Below are 25,730 nucleotides of genomic sequence, written 5' to 3'. Positions count from 1 at the left end.
TAGATTGTTAGCCACTACACACATTTTTTTCTCTCCTTGTTTTTTCTGTGTCCCTTTCTGTAGAAGAGCGTAGGCTCGAAATGTAAAAGACTTTTTCTATTCCTGAGCATTATACTAATACATCTGTTTGTTATATACTCCACCTGTCTTCGTCTTTTGTTTTTTTCGTAAACTCTCCCTATATATATATATCTGCATATGTATATATATATCTATATATCTGTGTGTATGTATGTATATGTATATATATATATATATATATATAATATATATATATATATATATATATATATATCTATATATCTGTGTGTATGTATATATATATCTGTGTGTATGTATATATATATATCTGTGTGTATGTATATATATATATCTGTGTGTATGTATATATATATATAATATATATATATCTGTGTGTGTATGCATATATATCTGTGTGTGTATGTATGTATATATATCTATATATCTGTGTGTGTATACATATATGATTTATGATGTATGTGTTTATATATACACATTATGTAGTATGCATATATGTGAGTGAGTAATATATATATACCCATAAGCATGCTTCCCTCTGTCTCTTTTGATGCATATACACTATATGCATGCACACACACAACACTCTCTCTCTCTCTTCCCTACATCTCCTACTAACTCTAATCAGGAAACCGACGCTGCTAGGTTGTGCACTGAAAATGTATGATTAAGAAGCAGATAAAAATAACCAGCCACTGTTGCTGACCTGACTGCCTCAAATTGTATCTTTCTTCACTGACTACCTATTACTGTAGCAGTTACTGTTGTTATTGCTGTTGTGGTGGTTGTGTAAAAGTTTGATCATCTTATTTCTCTTTGTATTGTTTTCTCTTGGTTTGACTGCTGCTAGCTCTTTTCAAACTCTGGCTGCTTTTGTTGTTAATTATTTTATTTAATTTTACTTAGTAGTTTGCACTGAACAATGAAGTTTGTTTTGATTTTAAATCACATCAAGTTTACTTTGTCTGTAATCCCTTTGGGAGTCTATAACATTTGTATCAGTCTTGTAGTACTGCTTCTATAGCATGAAGAAAGGCACCCATTACATGTTGTAAAGTGATTGGCATTGTAAAGTGATTGACATCCAACTGTAATAACCATCCCAAAGCAAACACTAGAAGATGATGCTGTCCTTTCAAGCTGTCTAACCCATGCTAGCATAGAACAGGGACATTAAATGATGATGATGATGAACCTGGCACGTATAAAGCACCATCCGAACATGGCTGATGCCAGCGCTGCCTTACTGGTGTCCGTGTCGGTGACACGTCAAAAGCACCATCCGAACATGGCTGATGCCAGCGCTGCCTGACTGGTGTCCATGTCGATGACACGTAAAAAGCATCAACCAATCATGGCTGTTTGCCAGCCTCCTCTGGCCCCTGTGCTGATGGCACATACGAAGCACCCACTACACTCATGGAGTGGTTGGCGTTATGAAGGGCATCCAGCTGTACAAACACTGCCAGATCAGACTAGAGCCTGGCACAGCCTCCAGGCTTTCCAGACCCCAGTCGAACTGTCCAACCCATGCTAGCATGGAAAACGGACGTTAAACGATGATGATGATGATGATACCATCAAACTTATGTAGTTGCAAAACATCCTCCCCATCTCTCCCTCCTCCTTTTCATCATCATTGTTGTTTTAACATCCACTTTTCCATGCTTGTATGCATCAGCCAGAATTTGTCAAGGCAGATTTTTTTTTGTCTGACCAGATACCCTTTATGACACTAACCTTAATTTATTTCCAAGCAAGGGAAAACTTCCCCATGACCAGACATGTTTTCATAGAAGACTGGAAAAAAAAGTCACTCACCAGTCTGACAACAACACTCATTTGCAACTATCACACAATATCAATACTAGGAAACACAAACACACACACACACACGTTTGTGTGTGTGTGTGTGTGTGTGTGTGTGTGTTTGTGTGTGTGCACAATCATATTTAACATTTTCTTGAAGACTCAGAAATGGAAATATATATTCTGAAGAAATTGTCTCAAAAGAAAAAATTCTCCTTATAAACTATAGGTGTTAAAAACGCAACATTGGTCTATGAATAACATCATCAGATGAGAGAACACATGCATTTCTCCATTGTTATGTGTCATCAGCAACAGATACTGGGTCATTGTTCAATGCCACTAAAATCTTAATGGTCTAATATTACAACTATGAGTAATACATTTTCTGATGTGTGCAAAACTTTGTCAAGCTGGAATTACTTAACTAGAGGTGCACTAGGCTGCATTGAAGGATACATAAGTGTGTATAGTCATGTTTAACATGTTTGTGTACACTCAAACATAAAAAGACAATGCTGCAGAAATTGTCTCAATAGAAGGAAATCTCTCCTTATAGACTATATATGTGTGAGAAACACCATTAGGCTATGAATGACAACGTTGTATCTGTAACTGATAACACAAAGACACCTACATCCTATGGTCCAGTGACATCATTCATAATCCAATGATGTGTTTTGCACACATATTGTCTATAAGGAGAATTTTTCCTCTCAGGACAACTTCTACAAAATATGTCTTTTCATGTCACACACAGGTACTCACAGACATATGAACTGTGTTAAATATCATTATACATGCTGCTGTCAGATTCCATCCACCAAATCCACATACATTCAAAGCTATTTAGTGTCCCCAAAATTAATATGTGTGTGTGCATATATGTGAATGTGCATTTTTATATATGTGTATGTATATATATTTCTATATTTTAGAGATGAGGAATTATATATATTATTTACATTTGACGGATATTTGTCCTTATCTTTGTTGTTAACTACGTTTTGGCTGATGTACTCTCTAACCTTCATCAGGTGTCCTGGTTTCTCATTCCTAAGGTATTTTTCCAATATTATTATTATTATTATTCATGTCATTGCCTGGATTTGGACTTGGAATGTTGGGGTTAGTAGCCCACACTCTTAACCACTACACCATATGACCATGGGTAATTATGGGGTGAATTTTAGGGCTTATAAATCTAATATTTTCCTATCCTTCCTTAATACTGGTTCCCATATGCTACTCATATCTGCACTAGGTCTGCTTAGGAGGTTATTATGTCCTAGCATATGTGCTGCCTCTTTTAGTTTTCGTATTTTCCAGTGGTGTTCTCTGTCTATTATTTTAACTTAATCCCACACGGGGAGGTGGTCTCCATTTTTCCATACATGATCAACTATACCCGATTTATCAATATCTCCTCATGTCATAACTTAACGAATTTCCTCTACACTTATATTGAGGGGGCGGCATGTTTCACCTTTGTATAACCTACCACAGCTGCATGGGATGGAGTACATGCAATCTTTGGTCATATTCTCTTCTATTGGTGGAGATATTTGGAAAGTGTTGTATTACTCTTGAATATTTGTGAAGTGTTGTATTACTCTTGAATATTGTCCTGATGTCATATGGGTCGCATATCTTTTGTATCTTTTCGGAGAAACATTTCACATAGGAGGTTATTATGTCCTAGCATATGTGCTGCCTCTTTTAGTTTTCGTATTTTCCAGTGGTGTTCTCTGTCTATTATTTTAACTTAATCCCACAGGGGGAGGTGGTCTCCATTTTTCCATACATGATCAACTATACCCAATTTATCAATATCTCCTCATGTCATAACTTAACGAATTTCCTCTACACTTATATTGAGGGGGCGGCATGTTTCACCTTTGTATAACCTACCACAGCTGCATGGGATGGAGTACATGCAATCTTTGGTCATATTCTCTTCTATTGGTGGAGATATTTGGAAAGTGTTGTATTACTCTTGAATATTTGTGAAGTGTTGTATTACTCTTGAATATTGTCCTGATGTCATATGGGTCGCATATCGTTTGTATCTTTTCGGAGAAACATTTCACATAGGCTAGACAGACTGTAGTCAGTTTATGGGCTTCACCCTCTCTTCTCTTCATAGTTGGAGTGGTATGTATGTTTAGGGGGCAGAACTAGTGCAGATATGCGTAGCATACAGCCGTAGACTACATCAGTTGCCTGGAGGAGGTAGTGCTGCCCTGGATCAAGAGAGTGGCTTCTGGAAGACCTTATGTCTGGCAACAGGGCTCTGCACCATGCTACACAAGCAGGAGAACCCAGTTATGGCTGTCAGACAATTTCTGTGACCACATCACCCCTAAACTCTGGCCACCTAACTCCCCAAACTGTAACCCCCTTGATTATTTTGTAGGGTACAGTTGAGAGAGTGACTAACAAAAGTCCTAACACCAAAGATGAACTGAAGGCAAGGATTATCACTAACTTAAGCAAGGAGACTGTTGACTGTGGTTGAAGCCAATGGCGATCTTATTGAGTAAATTTACTCTTTAGTATTTCAAGATATTTTTATGTAATTTTGGTAAATATATTTGTTATATTGAGAAGTCAGTATTATTTTCATTTTTGTGTAATTTAGACGACAATTTATTCACCATAGCCTGTATATATATATATATATATATATATATATATTATATATATATATGTGTGTATATATGTATGTGTATATACGTACATGTTTAGATATGTATGTATGTAGATAGATAGATAGACAGATAAGGTTTCTTTCAGTTTCCCTCTACTAAATTCATTCACAAGGCTTTGGTCAACTTGTGGCTATAGCAGACATTTGCTCAAGGTGTCTCACAGTGGGATTGAACCCAAAGCCACATGGTTGGGAAGTAAATTTCTTAATTGCACAGGCATATCTGGGACACTACTTGAGTTTGAAATTCACTAAGCTTAACTGTTACTTTCATTCTTTCTGAATCACTATAATAAACACCAGTCAAATACCAGAGTTGAGGAGAGGGGTACTTTAATCACTTTGTCCTTTCCTCACAGAATTTGTCTCAATTGCTGAAATAGGAGTGAGTGTCAAAATGCTTTACTGTGTCTGCTGACACTTCCATGTCATGTGTTTGAGACCCACTGAGGTTAATTTCTAGTTATTTTGGTGCTTAAGACAATAAAGCAGTAGTCCTCAACCATTTTTTGCTTATGGACCCCTTTATTTACTATTTTATTCTGGTGGACCCCCATAGCTATTCGATGTTTAAAAACTAATTTTATAGATGCTTCTTTCAAAATTCCTCTTTTGTTATTCACTCATCACTTGTATAGGTTGAACTATGTAAAATGTTAGAGAAAGAAACCTTGCTGTTTCTTACAATATATGCATTTAAAACAAACCTTTCCATTGACCCTTAAAATACTACTGTGGATCCTCGATTTACTATTTTGTTTGCATGGACCCCTATAAATCTTATATGGATCCCCAGGAGTCATGTAGACCATAGTTGAGAACCACTGGAATAAAATATCTGTCAAATACATGGCTTTAGATTCCTACAGTGTATCCTAGATGTGACTGGAATAATAACTGAGCTCCCTCCCTATGTGTGACCTTATTGCCAGTGTAAAAAAAGAAATTATACTGACCAACAAGTATTTATAATTTTTCTTTTCAATATGTAAGCCTTTCTCAACTGATCAAGCAGGATTATGTAGACTATACTATGCTAGTGATGAAGACATATCCATAGTTGTCCTTAACTGTAAACAATGATCAGACATTTTTTCCTGTAAACATGTAAATCAACTCTGAGATATTAACACTTAATTTCTAGAAATTATATCCCTTTTTCTTTGAGTGTCACAATTACCTCCAGGTTTTTATTTGTCTTTCTCAAATTAAGAATCAAATTTCAATTAAGAATTTTTTGCATACAGTATTGAATACAAACAAACCCTTTAACTTCATCATCATCATCGTTTAACGTCCGTTCTCCATGCTAGCATGGGTTGGACGGTTCGACCGGGGTTCTGGGAAGCCAGAAGGCTGCACCAGGCTCCAGTCTAATCTGGCAATGTTTCTACAGCTGGATGCCCTTCCTAACGCCAACCACTCCGTGAGTGTAGTGGGTGCTTTTTACGTGCCACCTGCACAGGTGCCAGGCGGGGCTGGCAACGGCCACGGTCAGATTGGTGTATTTTATGTGCCACCGGCACGGAAGCCAGTCGAGGCGGTGCTGGCATCGGCCACGAGTCGGATAGTGCTTTTTACGTACCACCAGACCAGGGATCCTGGCTGGTTCAATTCGATTTCGATTTCGCTTGCCCCAACATGTCTTCACAAGCAAAGGGGGTTGGCATGGGTGCCTGTCGTACGGTCGCATTGGAGTATTTTACGTGCCACGGCCACGAGTCGGATAGTGCTTTTTACGTACCACCAGACCAGGGATCCTGGCTGGTTCAATTCGATTTCGATTTCGCTTGCCCCAACATGTCTTCACAAGCAAAGGGGGTTGGCATGGGTGCCTGTCGTACGGTCGCATTGGAGTATTTTACGTGCCACGGCCACGAGTCGGATAGTGCTTTTTACGTACCACCAGGCCAGGGATCCTGGCTGGTTCAATTCGGTTTCGATTTCGAAACTTATTTTTTAAAAATAATTTTATTGATCCATTTCAGTTCTTTCCATGTAAAGGTACCCATGCAATGACACATAAAAGCACCCAGCACACTTTGTAAAGTGGTTGGCATTAGGAAGGGTATCCAGCCATAGAAACCATGCCAAATTATACTGGAGTCTGGTGCAACTCCCCAGCTTGCCAGCTCTGGCCAAATTGTCCAACCTATGCCAGCATGGACAATGGGCATTAAATGATGATGGATGATGACATGAAAAAATCATTAGGTACAGTCGTAGCTGTGTGGTAAGAAATTTGCTTCTTAACCATATGGTTCTGGGCTCAGATCTACTGTGTGGAACTGTCAGCAAGTGTCTTCTACTATAGCCCCAGGCTCACCAAAGCCTTGTTAGTAGATTTGATTCATGGAAACTGGAAGAAACCTGCCTTATACATATATATGATGGATCTCCCATTGAAGATGACATATGAGTATTCAGTTTATGCTGAACAACCTGCAGAAATGATTCATTTATGGTGATCAAATGTATGTGCTGTACATTAGTTCACTCCATCAAATCGACATTGCCTGCATAGGTATACAAGTGTGCCACACATTAGACGACAAAATGATTGCAGAGCAACATGAAATGAAGTGTTTTGCTCAAGAACACAACTAAGTGTGTGTGTGTCAATGTGTTTGTGTTTGACAACTGGTGTTGGTTTGTTTACGTCCCTGTTACCTAGCAGTTTGGCAAAAGAGACTGACAGAATAAGTGTCAGACTTTAACAAAAATAAAGCAGTAACGGCAACTTATTTGACCAAAATCCTTCAAGGTAGTGCCCCAGCATGGCTGCAGTCCAATGACTGAAACAAGTAAAAGTTAAAAGATAGACTACCTTTTGTTCTTTTCCCACCTACATCTTTTCTTCGTTCCTGATTTTTTGTTGTTTTTTCTTGTGATTCTCTTCCTCTTTTCCTTCATCTTTTATATCTTCTATGTCTTTTTTTGTTCTCTTCATGGGCTTCCAGTTTATTCTTATTCTTTCTGCTCCTTTTCATTTTTTTTTTTACTTCCTCCTCCTGAAAAGTTTTAGTTGGTTTTATACAGTACCTTATTATGATTAGTGTTGTAGCTATTTGTCTTTTTTATTTCCATTTTCCCTTTCCTTTTTTTGGTCTACTGCCCATCCTTCTTTCTTTCCTTCATTCTGCTACTTCTTTCCTTTTTACTTCCTGCTAATCATAACTTTATTTCATGTCACTTAAAATATGATTCTTATTCATTTGGGACTGCTAACACCTCAAACATCCCATGTCTTCTTAACTATTCTTGGCTTAGAAAACAACAAAATGAAAAAAAAAAAGAAGAGAAATTTCTTTATTTTGTATGTTGGCTTCTTTTTTCTTTTCTTTTTTTCTTCTGTATTTGTTTGCTTGTTTATTTAACTCTGCAATTAAATGAAGGCGTGGTGGGGAGGAATTACCAGATGCTATTAAGTAGGAATTTGGCAATGATAGATGTATTCATTTTTATATCATATTTTGTGAAGAATAGCATTACTGGTTACAGGTTTCCAATGAGCCATTCATTAATTTGCTGTATTTGATGATGGTTAGAATGACAATGAAGTGTTGGTGAAACTTGGGCAGGACAAATATCACAAAATATTTTGTTCAAAATGTTATATATTTAAGTTAAAATAAAAGTTTAGGTTTAAATTTAAAATCTAAACTGCATTTTGGGTATGTCCCTAGTAGCATGCCTGCAAAGCACATTCACTGCCTATGGCAACCTGGCATCATCCACAGTAATTGCGCAATTTCTGCTTGACCAGTGCATGATGAGTATAGTGCAAGTTGAATATAGTTGAAACAATGGATGTGGAATATATTTTAGATACAACTACTATCAACACGCTCTAGTTAAGTTTAAGAGTGAAACCTTATTTATGTAATGAGAAACTGGATTACATCACCTGATGGATGAGCTGCTTCTACACCATGGGGTGCACTGTAATTCCTTATATAGTTTTCCTACCTGCAAGGAAGCAATACAGGATGTGTCAAAACGATTGTTGTGATAAATAAAGTTTCCAGTATACTCTATCTTCCATATTCATTGTTTCTACTATATCATTCACATTGACCACCGTGATCACCGTGACTGACCAGGCTATCTGATGTTGCTACAGATCACTGGTCACAATGCGCTTCGCATTGTTTTAGCCTTCGAATAACGCCACCCCACTAGATAAGCGAGCAGGCCAACAGAAGAAAGAGCGAGAGAAAGTTGTGGTGAAAGAATACAGCAGGGATCGCCACCACTCCCTGCCGGAGCCTCGTGGAGCTTTAGGTGTTTTCGCTCAATAAACACTCACAATGCCCGGTCTGAGAATCGAAACCACGATCCTACGACCGTGAGTCCGCTGCCCTAACCACTGGGCCATTTTGCCTCCATGTTTCTACTATATGTATATATTTATATATAAAATTTTTTGTCATCATCATTTTTGTTTAATGAGCTCTTTTCCTTGTTTGCATGGATCAGACAGAATTTGTTGAGACAGATTTGCTACTGTTGGATGTTTTTCCTTTTACCAGTCTTCACTTGTTTCCAAGAAAGATAATATTCCCCCAAGGCCAGACATGCTTTTCACAGAAGACTGGAAACAAACATCACCTGTATGGTGGTGATGCTCCTTTACAACATTCATGTGATGTCAAGACAAGAGTACACACACACATGCACAGATACAAACATATCTATATATATATACAACAGACGTCTTCCCAATCACATGGTCTGGGGTTCAACCCCACTGTGTGACACTTTGGGCAAGTGTCTTCCACTATAGCTCTGCGCTGACCAAAGCTTTGTGAAGGTTGGCAACAAGGACATTCAGCTATAGAAAATCTACCTCAACAAATTCCATCTGACTCATGGGAAAGTGAACATTAAAATAATGATGGTGGTGGTGATGGTTGCAAAGGTGGTGGTAGCAGGAGCAATGATAATGACGATAACAAATGAAAACCTTATGAAATCTTTTGAACAAGCAGTTTGATATCTGCTAATTTTTTGCATTGTCAGTACACTTGAGAAATACTTATGTCTTCCCAACCACCCACATTAAACTAGTCATCAGAAAAATACATACTGTTTGGCTTATGACATTTAACTTTATTACGAAAAAAGATTAATAAAGACTTATTATACCTTTTAACTAAAGGTTGCTTGTTACATGAAATTTATTTCCAGGGTTACCCAAGGGTGAAAAATATTAGTTAAAATCTGCAATAGGTTGTGATCTGAAGGAAATTTGTTTGCTATTACTAGCAGGTTTATCAACTCATAGAGGCTTCCTTGTTGGCTTATTTTTTATCTTGTTTCCTATTGACTTCTGTTTGTAATTCTCATACGTTGGATATGATTCAACACGTATTAGCAGGCTCCTTGCATTAAATATGCCAACACCAACTTAAGCTGTTATATAAAATATTTAATTTTGGAAGTTATTCGATTAGAGAATAAAATTTATCATCTTTGTTTAATTTGCAATATTTTTTTCTATATAAAACTCTGTGTAGGTGTGTGTGAATAAGAGGTGGGATGGTTCAACTAATGAATACATTTTTATAAACTCACAAACGTCTTTCTATTGTCATAGAGCTGGAAGTCATTAAAGCAGGTTTTCATGCAGTATATAAACCACCCAAGGTTTATACAGTTCTGTATGTAAGAGAAGAGGAATTATTTACATTATTTACATTTGACATATATTTCTCCTCATCTTGTTTGTTGTTAACACAACATTTCAGCTGATATACCCTCCAGCCTTCATCAGGTGTCTTGGGGAAATTTCGAACCTGGGTTCTCATTCCAGGAATGCTACATATTAATGCTGTAGATATTAATAGCACGCACCAAGTATGGATTCAGGACATCCATATACCGCAAGCCAACCTCAACTGAACGGTACCTGAACTTCAGTTCCCACCATCCATTCAGTGTAAAGAGAGCAATTGCTAGAAGATACTAAAACTTAAAGAAGCAGCACATTTGCTAGGGCACAACCTCCTAAGTAGGCCGAGTGCAGATATGAATAGTATATGGGACCAATATTAAGGAAGGATAGGAAAATATTAGATTTATAAGCCCTAAAATTCACTCCATAATTGTCCACAGGCATATGGCATAGTGGTTAAGAGTGTGGGCTACTAACCCCAAGATTCTGAGTTCAATTCCAAGCAGTAACATGAATAATAATAAAAAGAAGAATAAATAATAACATCAAAAAATATCTTAGGAATGAGAACCCAGACACCCGATGAAGGCTGGAGGGTATATCAGCCGAAACATTGTGTTAACAACAAACAAGATGAGGACAAATATCTGTCAAATGTAAATAATGTCCACCTAAGGTTTGCTTGTTTGTTTGAACATCTCTCTTTCTTTCTCTCTCTCTCCTCATTTTACTATTTTATGAAAGGGATAGAGACATACTGATAATAGAAGCCGTGACTTTATACCTTTCCAGTGAATTAGCAGTAAGTGGGATGTATCTTCTCTTATAATTCCATTCTTACCTAGGATACTTTTATAAGGGATATATTATAATATTGCAGGTTGTTGTGTACACCATCAGTCCACTACTCACCTGTCAGTGAACAAATTATATTATAGGTTACTTCAGAAGAATCGTTAATTTTCATTGTATCTCTATAAGAAGATTGAAAATGCAGATCAACTCTTGACTAGTAATCATTTAGCTTGGATTCTGAATCAAGCATATACATGATCAAAGATATTCCAATTACAAGTACTCAGGCTTTGTGTGTATCTAAGACTACATTATCCAGTGTCTTTCCTTGTTTTCAGAAAGTAGGTTCTAATTTGAGAGATTTTAGCTGTTATTTCTAACAGTTGAAGCAATTGCATTGACTAAAAGTTCCCAAAGCAGAGTCTGTGAACTGTGTTCAAATTGTAAAAGGCAGCAGTGAAAAATGTACAATTATTTGGTTACAGATAATTATATATACATATATTTACATTATCTGTTTCAGGTTTTAGACTGTGACCATGCTAGGGCACTGCTTTGAAGAACTTTTAGTCAAATGAATTGACCCCAATACTTGTTTTTCCTTTTAAAGCCTAGTACTTATTCTATCAGTCTCTTATTGCAGAACTGCTAAGTTACAAGGAATGTAAACAAACCAACATCAGTTGTTAAGTGGTGATTGAGGACAAACATAAGCACACAGACATGTATACAACAGGCTTTTTTCAATTGCCATCTACCAAATCCACTCACAAGGCTTTGATCGGCCTGAGGCTATAGTAGAAGACATTTATATAAGGTGCCATGCAGTGGGACTGAACCCAATCTGGAATCATGTGGATAGTAAGGAAGCGTCTTACCACACAACCATGCCTGAAAAATAAAACTAGGAAAATGAATTATGTTGTTAATAAAATTGGCTTATTCAGTAGACAGGCTTTTCAAAACCCTGGTGTCTGTGTGAAAATTAATTTAGATAAAAAAGAGCCTTGGATCTTGTTAAATTTCCAACCACCTGAAGTTTTTCCAACTTTCACCAGATTATTATTATTCTTTTAAGTGCAGTTCTAATGTTGTTTGCATGCTGGTGAAGAAAATAGCATTCATTTTCTCTAGAAATTAATTTTAAACACATCATATGTATTAATAGCAAATACATACACAGCATTGCTTATGATTACATATAATAAATATATTTAGTACTATTATAAATTTAAGACCATATTACGATATCTTGGTGCTCTAATTACAAACGAAAAGACCATTACCCTGCCAACTACTTTATATGATGTGTTGCTCTTTTGGTTTCTAGATGTTATGGTGTAGTTTAACAAAGATTTGGGTGTTATTTCTAGCAGGTTGAGAGACCGTGTAAAGGTTTCATTTTCATTTGTCGTCTTTGCTTTCTATAACAATAGACAGTTATGACTTTCGATATGTTGGCAGTGGACATTTCAATTTGCTAAAATTAACTTTAAATGCTTGTAGCTTCTTTATGATTAAATTCTGGAAAAAATAAATGCAATTTTTATCATCAGCATGCAAAACTACATTAAAAAAAAATTTCTGGTGAAAATTTAAAAAACTTTAAGCAGTTAGAAGAAATTTAACAAGATGCAGGGATTTTGATAATGAAGAGGTTGCAAACCACTTTGTAGACTATCTTTCGTTATCTCACCAACTCGTTCTTGGACTGTAATGTGGAAGTAACTAAAATGTAAATTATACATTGGAGAGTTTAATCTATTCGAAAATAACTTGACAAGAAATAGTTTCATTAGAAACCTTATTTGCCTGAAAAACTGAAAATTTTTGTTCTCACCACTAATTTATATAGTTTTGCTTTTCTTATTAAAAGCATACTCCTTAACCTTTTGTATAGCACATAAATTTGTCTGGTTCTTCAGCAGAAATAACTGGACTTTTTTTAACATTAAATCTACTCGAAAGGAAAAGTAAAAATAAAATGCAAGCATGCAAAGAAAGTAAAATAAAATGTTTTTTTGGTTTTTTTTTGTAATTAATTAAACTGATTCTCAACAGTTTTAAGTGGATTAAGTCAGCCATTCAAGAGCTATTTATAATTTTCATGCTGAAAAACATGCGGAAATCCACATTTAAAATTGATTATTACTCACCAGCACAATCCAAACCACAGGCCCTCATTTGATCTGTGTCCTCATTCAACCTCCTCTAATGATACTTCAATGGGCAGTGTTTCATCAAAACCAACCCACGTCACACTCACACACTAATTGAGGAAAGAGAAATGTTAAAAGCAACTTTTGCATTGATACTCTATACTTATTTTGTAATATATATTTCTTTGTTTTTTTTTTATTTTTTGTTTTTTGTGCCTTAAAGTATTTCTAAAGTTAGAAAATCTGAACGGTAGACAGAATTCTGGACGTCTGACAAAAATACATAGTATTTATCGTCTGGTAATATAGTTTTGACAAGCATGCGACAAAATTTACTTTGTGCATCATGAGGTTAAAGAATAAAAATCAGTATATATGGACACCATGTAATACATTATCAGTATCCAGGTTGTAAAGGAGGTGTGAAAGGTTTTGATAGTTTATCACATATCTTATTACAGTTTATTACTAATTAATAAAAAGTAAAAGAAAATGTAAGTTGGTTGTTTTAATGACTTTACAATGCAAGCCCCATATCAAATCATTTGCAAAACAAGTGCAACTGGGGAATTGTTCCAAAATAACTTTGGGGAGTTAACGCCCTTGTCGAGACTTACCTAAGATAAATAGTTATGATGCTGTACTAAAATATATATCCTTAGAGAGAATTAATGTATTTACCTATGGGTTTCAATCTCTGATACTGAGTTAGGTATATGTTGCTATGCAAAATCAATTAATTTACTGTAAAATGTTATAAACGTTATAAGAATTTATAAACTTTGGAGAGAACATGAAATCAAATAATAGCATGTAAGTATTGGGTTGAAAAATTCTTTTGGATAAAAAAAATTGAAGGGTGCCTCTGGGTAGAAGGCTTGTCATGTCTATAAGTGATGTAGGTTCGTGTCCCATGGGCAGCCTTCAACTTTTCTATCCAAACAGGTTTTTAAACCATATATTTACATGCTATCATTAAGAGCTTGAAAAGAAGAAGCTCATTCTAAGATGTAGAGTAGTATATATTAAAACTGGGGAAGACTGGTTTATGGGATTACCTTAGGTTTCCCATCCATAAAGGGTTTAGCTTTATGGTGTATCATCAGATCCCCAAATCACATCCTTCCAGGTTGAGTCCCACTGTGTGGCACCTTGGGCATGTTTTCTACTACAGCCCGGGCCGACCAAAGTCCTGTGAATGGATTTGATAGATATCAGCTGAAATGAAACCCGGTTTATATGTATGTATATACATGCATGCACGCATGCATTTATGTATGTATGCATACATGTATGTATGCATGCATGCACGTTTGTAGATATATATGTATTTGTGCATTTATCTCTCATCATTGCTTGACAGCTGGTTTTAGGTTCTTTTACGTCTTCGTAACTTGGGGTTTGGCAAGAAACCAATAAAATAAATACTAAGCTTTAAAAAAAAGGAAGTACTGAGGTCAATTTGTTCAACTAAACCCTTCAAGGCAGTGCTCCAGCATGGCTGCAGTCCAATACCTGAAATAAAAGCTTAAAAGGATAAGTTGAAATCAGGTTGACATATGTAACGATGCTAGTCTTTTAAATTACAAGATGGGCTTCCACACAATTTCCAGTTACTTAGTCATTTTCATTCACATGGTTTGGTTTGACCCAAGGCTTTGGTAAAGACATTTGTCATAGATTTCACACAGTGGCAACGAACCCAAGATCTCACAATTGCGAAATGAACTGCTTAATCACTGCATCACTAAAACTCTCGAAAAAGTCATGAGGACCATAACTTCTATTTCCCATACATCTGTATTCAAGTCAATAGGAATAATGGAGAGCTCCTATTACGAAAATATATGTAAAAATATGAGATAAATATCTACAAGAGCCATTAAATTTCATAAAATTAGTGTGTCAAGTGCAGGAAAGAGATTTTATAAAATCGGTTTTATAATTGCTGTTTTTTCTTTTATTCTGCCTTTTATTTATTTCTAGTTTTTTTTTTTTTAGAATAGCGATGAGAATTGGTGAGCAAATAAATGCCATAGGTACGACAACTATGAATGGTAGAGGTAATGAATCAATGTAACTCTGATATCGAAAGAAATTTGGAAACTAAGTCAGTCATAAAGAGTAAGGAGGAAGTGAGCTAGGGATATGGGTGATTGTTGTAGCATTTTAATCTATGGTAGCAGTGGGACAGGAAAGGAAATAGGTGTATGGTGGTTAGGAGGTGGATTAATGATGCCAATACTGTTATTTGGTGTTAGTTGACTAACAGACACTGAGGTAGTAGTATTGGAGGTCATTGGTAACTATGATGGTAGTGGTGATGGTGGTGGTCAATAATAGACTTTGAATTGTTAGCTCATAAACACATATACACATCACGCATACACACAACATGCATTATATTTGTGTGTGTCTAATTACATGAATGTATATGTGAATGCATGTACGTATATCTATGCATGCATATGTTTGTGCACGTGTGTGAATGAATGAATGTATGTTTGTGTGTGTTAAAACAAATCAAAGAAGAAACATATCCCATCACCTTCAGACAATACTTGGACAAATTTCTTCAAGAGATACCAGAAGCATTCACAGCTAACAGGGTTTGGTTTAATAAACTCAAAAATCAACTAAGCCTCCACTGCATGGAATATCAAAAATACATCAGCCTGTGATTTGAAAAATTCAAACTAGAAGGCTTGGGTGATAACAGAAATTTTCACATGAGTAGTTTGTTCCATAATCTTGCCCATCTGTGAAAAGATATGAAGTAGAACCTCAGGTATTGTTGATGTTAGATAATGTTCCAGGTCATAGCAGAATTTTGACATTCTTCAAACTTGTATTCCTGTCGAAGTAATCTATAACCAAATTACCAATTCCTTAAGCCAAAACTATGGATCAAAATGTAATTTCTAATAATAAGGCTTCCTAAGTTCATAACACTTTCAGACAACATATCGAAGAAATAGCTGAGATAAACAATCTACCAGGTGCTGGTTATCATGGAGGTCATAGATAAAGCAGCGTTGTGGTGATGGTGGCGGTGATGGTGTTTGGGTGGTGTGGTGGGGAAAGTAACTAACAACTGCATTAACAGAACTTGGAAGACGCTATAACCAGAAGCATGCAATAATTTTCTAGAATTATACATAGAAATTGTACCAGCAGTCATCAATGACATCGCTTTGTCTATGAAGGGAGAATATAAAATATCAGCGTGAAAGATCTGCAAGAATTAACAGTTTCAGTTTAAGAGTTAATCAACTGAAGAATAATATGAGCTAGTTCCGCAATGCTTTCAAAATTAATCTAAAGACCCTATCCGTACCAGTAATACCAGAAAGTATTCATAGTACTGAATTCCTTAGAAAGAATTAGCCAAAATTACAGAAATCATTTTCCATTTCACTAGAATAGCCCTGAGTAGAAATATATATTTAAAGATAGAGAATTTCTAGACATCCTGCTCTGTTAATTGCTTTGTAAGAGAAAACTCAAAAGAATGAAAATACAGTCGGTATAAGATGCATTCTTCGAAAAACATTGAATGTGCAAGAAAGAACCACAACCTGGGTATTTTTCCCAGAATTAGCCTCTTCAGCTATTTGCTCATTGCTTTTAATGGGAATTAACAATAAATCTTCCTACATGTCATTGAAGTTGATGGATTTAACCTGTTTAATCATTTGATAACATTATTAAACTCGTTTTCTAATATTATCTCTGTGAAATTATGCTAAGTTGGTAAATACTTGGATAGTGTGACATTGAGTCTCTAAATCTGGCGATGTCTTCGTATACATTTGTGTTCGTGTCACTGTTAAAAATATCTTGTTTCTCTATTAATACTATGTTATAATGCTCCTGTTTAGTGATGTTTTGTTTAGCGCTACATTTTTTAGGGGCCTAGAGTGCTAACCAGGGTATTACTGCATGTGTGTATTTACTGTATGCTGGTTACTTGCTTCTTCAGCCAGTGTTAAAAGGAACAGGTTCCTGTGAATCCTTTTGAGCAATCAACCACGTGTAGCTGAATATAAAGCAACTATAACGTGATTGTGTGTGTGTGTGTGTGTGTGTGTGTGTGTACATATATTTATATATAAAATATACATATTTATCATAAAAAGCATCCATTAAGTAATCTGCACTTAATGTTTCTTCCACTCATCATCCTTCAAACTCATAGTGAAATTCCGGGTATTTACTTGCCTGGATCTTCCAGGGCCCATCTATTTTGATATGAAGTCCACTTCTACTTGGGGAATAGTTGGTACTTCGCTAAATTCTCAGGGTATAGCCATAAACTCAAATACAGTCATGGGCAAACTTCAGCCCGTGGGACTTTCCGAATGGCACACCTAACAAAAATTTACTATGAGTTTTTTTGGGGTTTTTTTTTTCTTGTTAGTAGTGTGGTTTATTTGATAATGATCCATGTTTCATGTGGTCCGTTTCTCGAAAAATTTGACTCGTGCCTGCTCTAAAACACGATGGTGCACCTTGCCATTCTTTTCAGGGGCTCTTAAAATACTATTGTAGATCCCTAATTTATTATTTTGTTGCACAGGTCCCCAAAAATCATATACAGGCCCTCAGGGTCCATATGGACCCCAACTGAGAACTAATGCTTTAAACTGTATTTGGCAGCAAGACCCTGGTCTGGGAGTTCCAAGCTTTTGAGGGGTGTGGACCCACCTTTTAGCCACTATTGTTCTCAGGTCTACTCTGACCCAGAGTAGTACTGCTTGTCAGGGTATGTTGAAACCATGAATGCGAAATATTTCGGCAAATGAACTTAATGAATCAATGGCAAATATCACAAGATGCTGGATGAATGAATTGACAACAAACTGTCAATGGCCAGGGTCAACTAGTTCAGTCTGCAAACTACTGTTACCATCTGTAGTCGTGGGAAGATGGCTAGCAAAAGAGCAATTTGGTACTAAAATCAAAGCCAGACGTTCATGTTGCATCACCCAATTGGGATGTCTAGCGTAGAAGAGTTGCATTGTTCCAGAAAAGTCACCAACCTCTTTCTCCTTCTCCTTTTTCTTGATGAGGATGATTTATTGAATAAAACGTTATTTTTATCAGTGAAGTTAGATTTTTGACTAGGGCTAATCACGGATGCAAAGCAGAATCGTTAAACACATCAGATAAAAATGTTTAGCGGTATTTTTTCCAGCTCTTTATGTTCTGAATCCAAAAACCATCATTGAACTCAACTTTATCTTTCATCCCTTCGGAGTCGATAAAATAAGGTACCAGTCAAGTAGTATTGAGCGATTGGGAAGGAGATGTAATCCACTTATCCCCCCACCTCAAAATTGCTGTGACTTGAACTGTGTAACGGACCGGCACCCCATTCAGAGGGAATATTCTGTTCTCAGTCACTTATATGCCTTGGGAACCGGTTAGTCAGCCACATGTGTCCTTGAGCTCAAGAAAATCTTTTTAAAAATTATGCGCGTGCACACACACACACACACAATATTAAAATAACTCGGTTAGAGTAAACTATTGTATTGTTTGTATTAGTTCTAGCCACTACACCGGAATTATTTGAACCAGCCACCTCTGTTTGAAGCTTGCCTTCAAGCATAAAAGTTTAAGTAGCAGGTTTGTAAAGTAGCTAGAACTAATATGTACAGTGTGTGTAAGGGGTGGCGAGAGAATTGCATACGGTTAGGAAAGCTTTCGATAATAATGATGATAATCTGCAATATTTGGCGGTTCTACAATGAATTACTTTTGTGAAAACTAGAAAGTTAATATAATATCGTGAAGCCCAATCTTGCGTTGCTAATGAATAGTCTGAACTGGTTTATCATTAGCCTTGCTTCTAAACCGTCTATATTATCCACTGTACATCAAGCGCAGCTTTACACAAATAAAGATTTCTTGCAGAAGAATAGGAGACGTTGCTAATACAGAAACAGGTTTTTTTTTTCTTCTTTGTATTCATGCACTTGTGTGTGTGTGTATGTATGTATGTATGTATTCATACACACACACACATATATATATATATAAGAAGGTAAGTAAACAAGAAGAAACGAAATAGGAACAAAAACAGAAAACCAGGTGCCTTTCACTGTTTTTGCTTCTATTTCTGTTTGTTTACCTACCTTCTCTCTTTCACACATACATACAAATATGCACACACACACGCATACACTCTGTTCTATTCCCACACACCTTTCATGAATAATTTTCTTTTCTTTTTCTTTTTTTTTGGTGTATATTTATACTTACTTGTTTTCAAATGTATGCGCGTGTGCACACACACAATACACACACACATACAATACACACATGTATTCACATCAATTTTCTGTCAGAAATGCAATACGCCTTCGTCTGGATAAGAAACAGATCGTTATATTATGCGTATCATAAGCTATGACAGGCACCGTACCTGGTTTACAATTGGGTTGATTGATTTATCCCTTAACTTTAACCTAACCAAACCTAACCTCTGAAGGTTGTTGCTTATACAACAGCCCTTAGTTTATTGTTGTTATTATTCTTTCTTTCTTTCTTTCTTTCTTTCTTTCTTTCTTTAGCCTAAGATCTGTTCTGATTCAGCAAGACGATGATTGAAAGTGTTCAAGCTATGATCCGCCACATTTTTAACACAGGGTTTCTCAATCTTTTGCCCCACACCCCGCTTTGATTCTCCCACATCTGACACACACACAAGTAAACACATAAATGCAAAACAAGGTGGGAAAAAATAGTACTCGAATACTAAAGGTAGAGTAATATTCTTTTATTAAAGCTGCAAAATTATCACAAAACTGTTACTCAGAGTTTCATGTTCCCATTCATCGGACACTTTTGATGAATACAACTGTCCAACAAATGGGAATGTGAAACTCTGAGTAACAGTTTTGTGATAAATTTGCAGCTTTAATAAAGTGTGTGTGTATTATACTAGCAAAGATACCCAGCTTTGCCCATGTCACATGGAATTGAAGAATTAGACTTTTCTTTTATATTTTCTCTAATGAACTGGAATACCTATGATTGGAATTTCATCAAAATTGCACATTAAGAATTTTAATGAGGGTTCTTTCCCTCTTCACACACCTTAACAAAAATTCTAATCATGACATATTTATCCCATACTACTCATCTTTATGCCCAGATTCCAAAATCTAAATCTTATGAAACCTATTCAAAGGTTTTGCTCCTGAAAATTAGAGCACATGGAACTCTAAAATGTGGGAGATGAGGCCTCTATTGGGGGTGGGGGTTAAAGTCAGCCAGAGAAGTTGAATTGTTGGGAATCTTTTTTAACATGGGTTTTATATCTAGCAATTGGAAGAGCATGACCCAACTCCAATAAACATTAACAACTGTGTGACATGAGGACTAAGGGGAAATGAAAGTGCCACCTCTGGAGTTTCCCAATGATCATTATGCTGATAGGTAACTTTATAGAATAAATTTGCAATCTATAAACCTCTCTGAATGACTAATCACTTATCTGGGAAAGCCTTGAAATCAATGTTACCATCTGGGGACTATCTCTGACCCACTGATACTAAAAAGACTCAAAGGAGGTCTGCAACCATATAACTTTTACTCAAAATAACACTTTGCATCTGAATCAGTGGAGGCAAAGATGCCTCTCCTTTACTTGACAATTTATGCACCACATTGCCCAAATCACAATCTAAGTATATCTCAGAGCAAACTCTTACACTGCTGTACCTTGAATTACAAATAACACTCATCTTGTATGCTCGGGTGACTCTACAGCTTCCAAGACTACAATTGTATTCATCTTGGTTTAGGAAAAATTACTAAATTGTTGTGGTTAAACCCCCATTAAGGGGTCTTACTGGCTTGTAAGAAGTTGAAATTTTAGGAATATTACTTCATTTGTGTCTAATATCTATGGTTAAAATTTCATCAACAGCAAAAATATATAAATTTTCATGGGGGTTATGGCCTCATTTATGCCACCTCACTTTCAAACATGTACTGCATTATATCTGTCCTTATGCATAGAATATAATTTCCAAATTTCATAAACATCCATTCAGTACTTTTGACCTAGTTTTGGATCATAAAAAATGACTAAAATTTGGGAGTTAGGGCCTTCATTAGGGGATCTTAGAATTCTCATGAGAAGTGGAAACTTTGGGAATATTTCTTGATGTGTGTCAATTACCTATGGTTGAAATTTCATCCACATCAGAAATTTATGAATTTTCATGCGGTGGGGGTTACCCCCTTGAAGCACCTCAAATTCAAACCAAACATATTGCATTATACCCACCCATATGCATTGAATCTAAGTTCCAAATATCATAAGGATCGATTCAGTAATTTTGGTCCATGAAATTGTATGAAACATACGGCATTACCCTTCTCCCTAGGCTTGGATTTTGTGTTCCAAATTTCGTTAGGATAGGTGCAGTAGTTTTCGAGTCTATAAGTAACACACGAACACACATAAAGACATTGACTTTTATATAATAGATATGTATATATTTATATATATATGCACATATACATACATGTATATGTGTGTGTGTGTGTATACATACACAGGAAGATAGATTGATAGATACAATTGAGTGGGTAAAGAAAAATATGAGACACTACCCTCAAGAATTTTTGTCGAATGAATCATCCCTAGTGCTTTGTTTTTTTAGTTTGATTAGCCTGGGTACTTATTCTACAAGTCTCTTCTTGTCAAACCAGTAAGTTATGGGGACGTAAATAAACCAACAGCAGTTGTCAAGCAGTTATGAAGGAGAAACACAGACACAAACACATATATACGATTGATTTCTTTCGGTTTCTGTCTACGAAATCCACTTATAAGGCTTTGGTTGGTCTGAGGCTATAGCAGAAGTCACATGCCAAGTTACCACACAGTGTGACTGAACCCAGGACAATGTGCTTTGGAACCAAGTTTCTTACCACACAGCCACATCTGCACCTATCTATGTGTGTGTATGTGTATGTATGGATATATGTTTGTATATGTATATATGTTTCTATATATGTTTGTAGATATGTATATATATATATACGTATGAATAAAATATATGTATACATGTATATATGTGTACATATTACATATACATCTATATATATTCATATGTACACATATATATACACATATATACATGCATGCATATATTTATACTTATATATACATACATATATACTTATATAAATCTATATATATATATATATATATATATATACACATCTATACATATACATGTATACATATATATATATATATATATATATATATATATATATATATATATATATATACACATCTATACATATACATGTATACATATATATACATGTATGTATGTATGTGTGTGTATGCATATATGTGAGGTAATAGTTTCAGTATTAATAGCGAAACTATTAAAGTGAAAGTATCTGACATTACAATAGAGAGATATTCTTGTTCCACTTTTGACACGTAATACTGAAATAGTGGAAGATATAACGGATTGCTCTGGACTCGCATTAGGCAAGAAGTTGAATTTTTTTGGTCAATGACACTAAGTAAGGCATGTGTAAAATTTGAATGAAATCGGTTGTGTACACCCACACATACAGTTCTTCTTGTACTCCTCAAAGTGTCTCTAGGATTACAGCCGGTATCCAATGTGTTCTGTCTTTGAAGGCGATTGAGTGCAATTTGCCTCTATGGAGGAAAGACTTAGAGAATTTGAAGTCATATACTTTAATTGAATGACGGTTAGGGCGGTGGTTTGGTTTACTCACGCTAGTTACCTCGGACTAGGTTTGAGCCCGTATTCTCTGGGAGGTGTATTTGGTTTAATAACACTGGCAGAGCTCCGACCTATTGGCTAATTTGATGTAACAATAGGTGAGAGGTTAAAAGTGAAGGAGTGTTGTACTGCTAGAGGAAAGAGTATGTTATGCTGTTTGATATATTGCCATGGTTAGACAGTAATTGGATGATCCAATAGCTATGTGATGGCTTTGAAGGCGAGAAAGACGTCAATAGCATATTGTGTGTGTGTGTGTGTGTGTGTGTGTGTGTGTGTGTGTGTGTGTGTGTGTGTGTGTGTGTGTGTGTGTGAAACATGTGGGCGGCTGCGAATACTAAATGGTGTTATAACTGTAATTAATTCAGAATTGCAAACGATCTGCCTCTACGCCATTAGCGTCTATGCGAGAATAGTTTTAGAGCTCTTACCTTTATTAGCTTTCACTAAGTATACCAATAACCAACAGCAATCAGGCCATGACCGTCCCGTCTTGTGTTCTGGAAACGATATTACAGAATGTTTCAGCCTCCTTTTGAAGAAGAGTAAGTAGCATTACAGTCTTCAAGGGTGATGATTTAGATGAAAAGAAAGGAGAGCGATAAGCAAAATATGATGCCCTCAAGGAAGGATAAGAGATAGTTGAATAACAACGGGTAACTTAAGGAGTCCAATGAGCGGCAGAAACATCAAATGAATTAAGAGAAATAACAACGTAAGATTTAGAACTCCAGTAACTGACAGTCGTTATCATAAAATCAGGGTGAAGAATAAGAAATGTGAATTGTTGATTCTATGATAACTTTCAAAGCCAGATTTGGAATATATGGTATGGAGCCTAGACAGTGGTGTTGGATTGTAGGCACGGGTAATCTTTTCGAGAAGCGAGCCGCATGAGACATGGATCATCGTCGGATGGACTGCACTACTAAAAATCAGAAAGTCTTCCGGCCCACAGTTCGTCACGATGGTAAGTTCTGACTCAGCACCATTGGCTGAGTTGGTCGGTATATATATCCTTTATGAGATGGTTGATCAATTCCCAAACATCAATGAAGGTCTATATCGTGACGATTGTCTACTCTGCCTTCAAAATATTTCTAACCAAAAATTACAAAGGGTTAAAATAGGTTGGTTGAATTTTTCCGAAACATGGGCTTAAGCATTGTTTTCGACGATGATATAACTAAAGCCAACTTTTTGGATATTACCCTTAACTTACATAATGATTCATATTTCCCATACCATAAACCCTCAACTAATTTAAAATATATTAGCTCTTTCAGTAATCACCCAAAGGCTATTACAAGGAATTTAGTTAGAAATATTTCACTTAAACTTTCTAGATTACCTGCCAATGTTGATATCTTCAAAGATAAAGCCGAATTTTATAACTCTGCCTTACTTAAAGCAGGTTATACAGAAAAAATTACCTATACTAACCCTATTGACATTAATTCTACCTCTATTAATCAGAACATGAAAACACGCCACAACGGTAATAGCAATATAAATTTTAGTTCGAATAACAACATTAAATCTAAAAAAGTAATTTTGCAGCGAAAGGGAGATAACCGTTCTTTAAGACCTTTGTTACGTTATAAAAATAAATACAGGATTTTTAAAGATAATTACCTTAATAACAAAGTCTGTCCTAGTAAAACTGTTTGGTTGATAATTCCATATGGTAAGCAGATCAAATCCAACCTCCCTTACCACTTTCGTGAAGCTATAGATAAGAATTTCCCACAAAATTCAAGATACCATTCCATTATCAATTCACACCAAAAACCTTTCGAAAATCATCTCTTCGCATAAAAATAAGTTCGTTTTTCTTGTTTCAGCTCAGAGCTGCGGCCATGCTGATGCACCGCTGTTAAATACAAATTCACTTAATGAAAATAACATTCATATTAACACTACCCATTTTTTGAACAATAATAGCAACAATATTAGTATTTCTGATACAAATTCCAATCGCATTCGTTTCCTTATCAGTAATTCTAAGACTAGAAACTCTGTTTATCAAAGTAAAATTACTTCCGGTTCTGATGTCTTTTTTTTTTACACAGTTGTCCAAAAATATCTAACCATTACTCTATATTTAGACATATCAATAAACGCGACAATACTGGGCTTAGTAAATTAATTTGGTCTCTTAAGGAACATAAACAATTTGATTTAGAATGGAATATTCTATCTAGATCCTTTTTATATGATAAAGGTATATCCGCTCTATAACGAAGAACAGTATCTCATTCTGTTCTCGGAGAATTCTCTTCTAAACACGTTTAAAGAGCGTGTTTATTGTTGCAAAAATTGGCAAAAACATACCTTTAGTTCCTATAATTTCCACTACATATATCTATTTACACGCCTTTAAGCTTTATTTAAGCGGTATTCACATTCTGTTAAAATGGCTTATTGATGTGTTTTGTTTCTCTTATCCCTGATGAGATGATTACATTGTTTTACATCATTTTATTCCCTCAGGAATAATACCAATGTTTTCTTCGAAACATATGTCGGAAGTATAAGGATTTGAATAACACCGGCGTTTAACTCCATTTCTTTATATATACATATATATATATTAATTAATTATTGGTCAGAGATTTTAAGGTTGTGTTCATGGTTAGGGTTATAGTCATTCTGAAAAATAAAAGCTGTGGATAGACTATAGGCACTTTGCCAGACGAGAATGAAAATCGCACAACTTATGATGATGGTTAGGATTTGATAATATT

The 25,730-nt window shown here is 35.7% G+C and overlaps 1 protein-coding gene and 1 long non-coding RNA gene across 2 annotated transcripts in view; both read left to right on the top strand.

Annotated features, from left to right (window-relative positions):
- Positions 1-25,730, top strand: part of LOC115212653 — a 219,029-nt gene that overhangs the window by 117,821 nt on the left and 75,478 nt on the right. The window lies entirely within an intron of this gene.
- LOC118762586 lies at positions 15,402-24,288 on the top strand. The gene is made up of 3 exons (XR_004998346.1): positions 15,402-15,413; positions 18,818-18,820; positions 24,114-24,288. It is a non-coding gene; the product is annotated as an uncharacterized LOC118762586 (long non-coding RNA).

This window comes from Octopus sinensis, linkage group LG1 (genome assembly GCF_006345805.1).
Source record: "Octopus sinensis linkage group LG1, ASM634580v1, whole genome shotgun sequence".
In the NCBI taxonomy this organism is placed as follows: Eukaryota; Metazoa; Mollusca; class Cephalopoda; order Octopoda; family Octopodidae; genus Octopus; species Octopus sinensis.
This window is presented reverse-complemented; position numbering and strand designations above follow the sequence as displayed.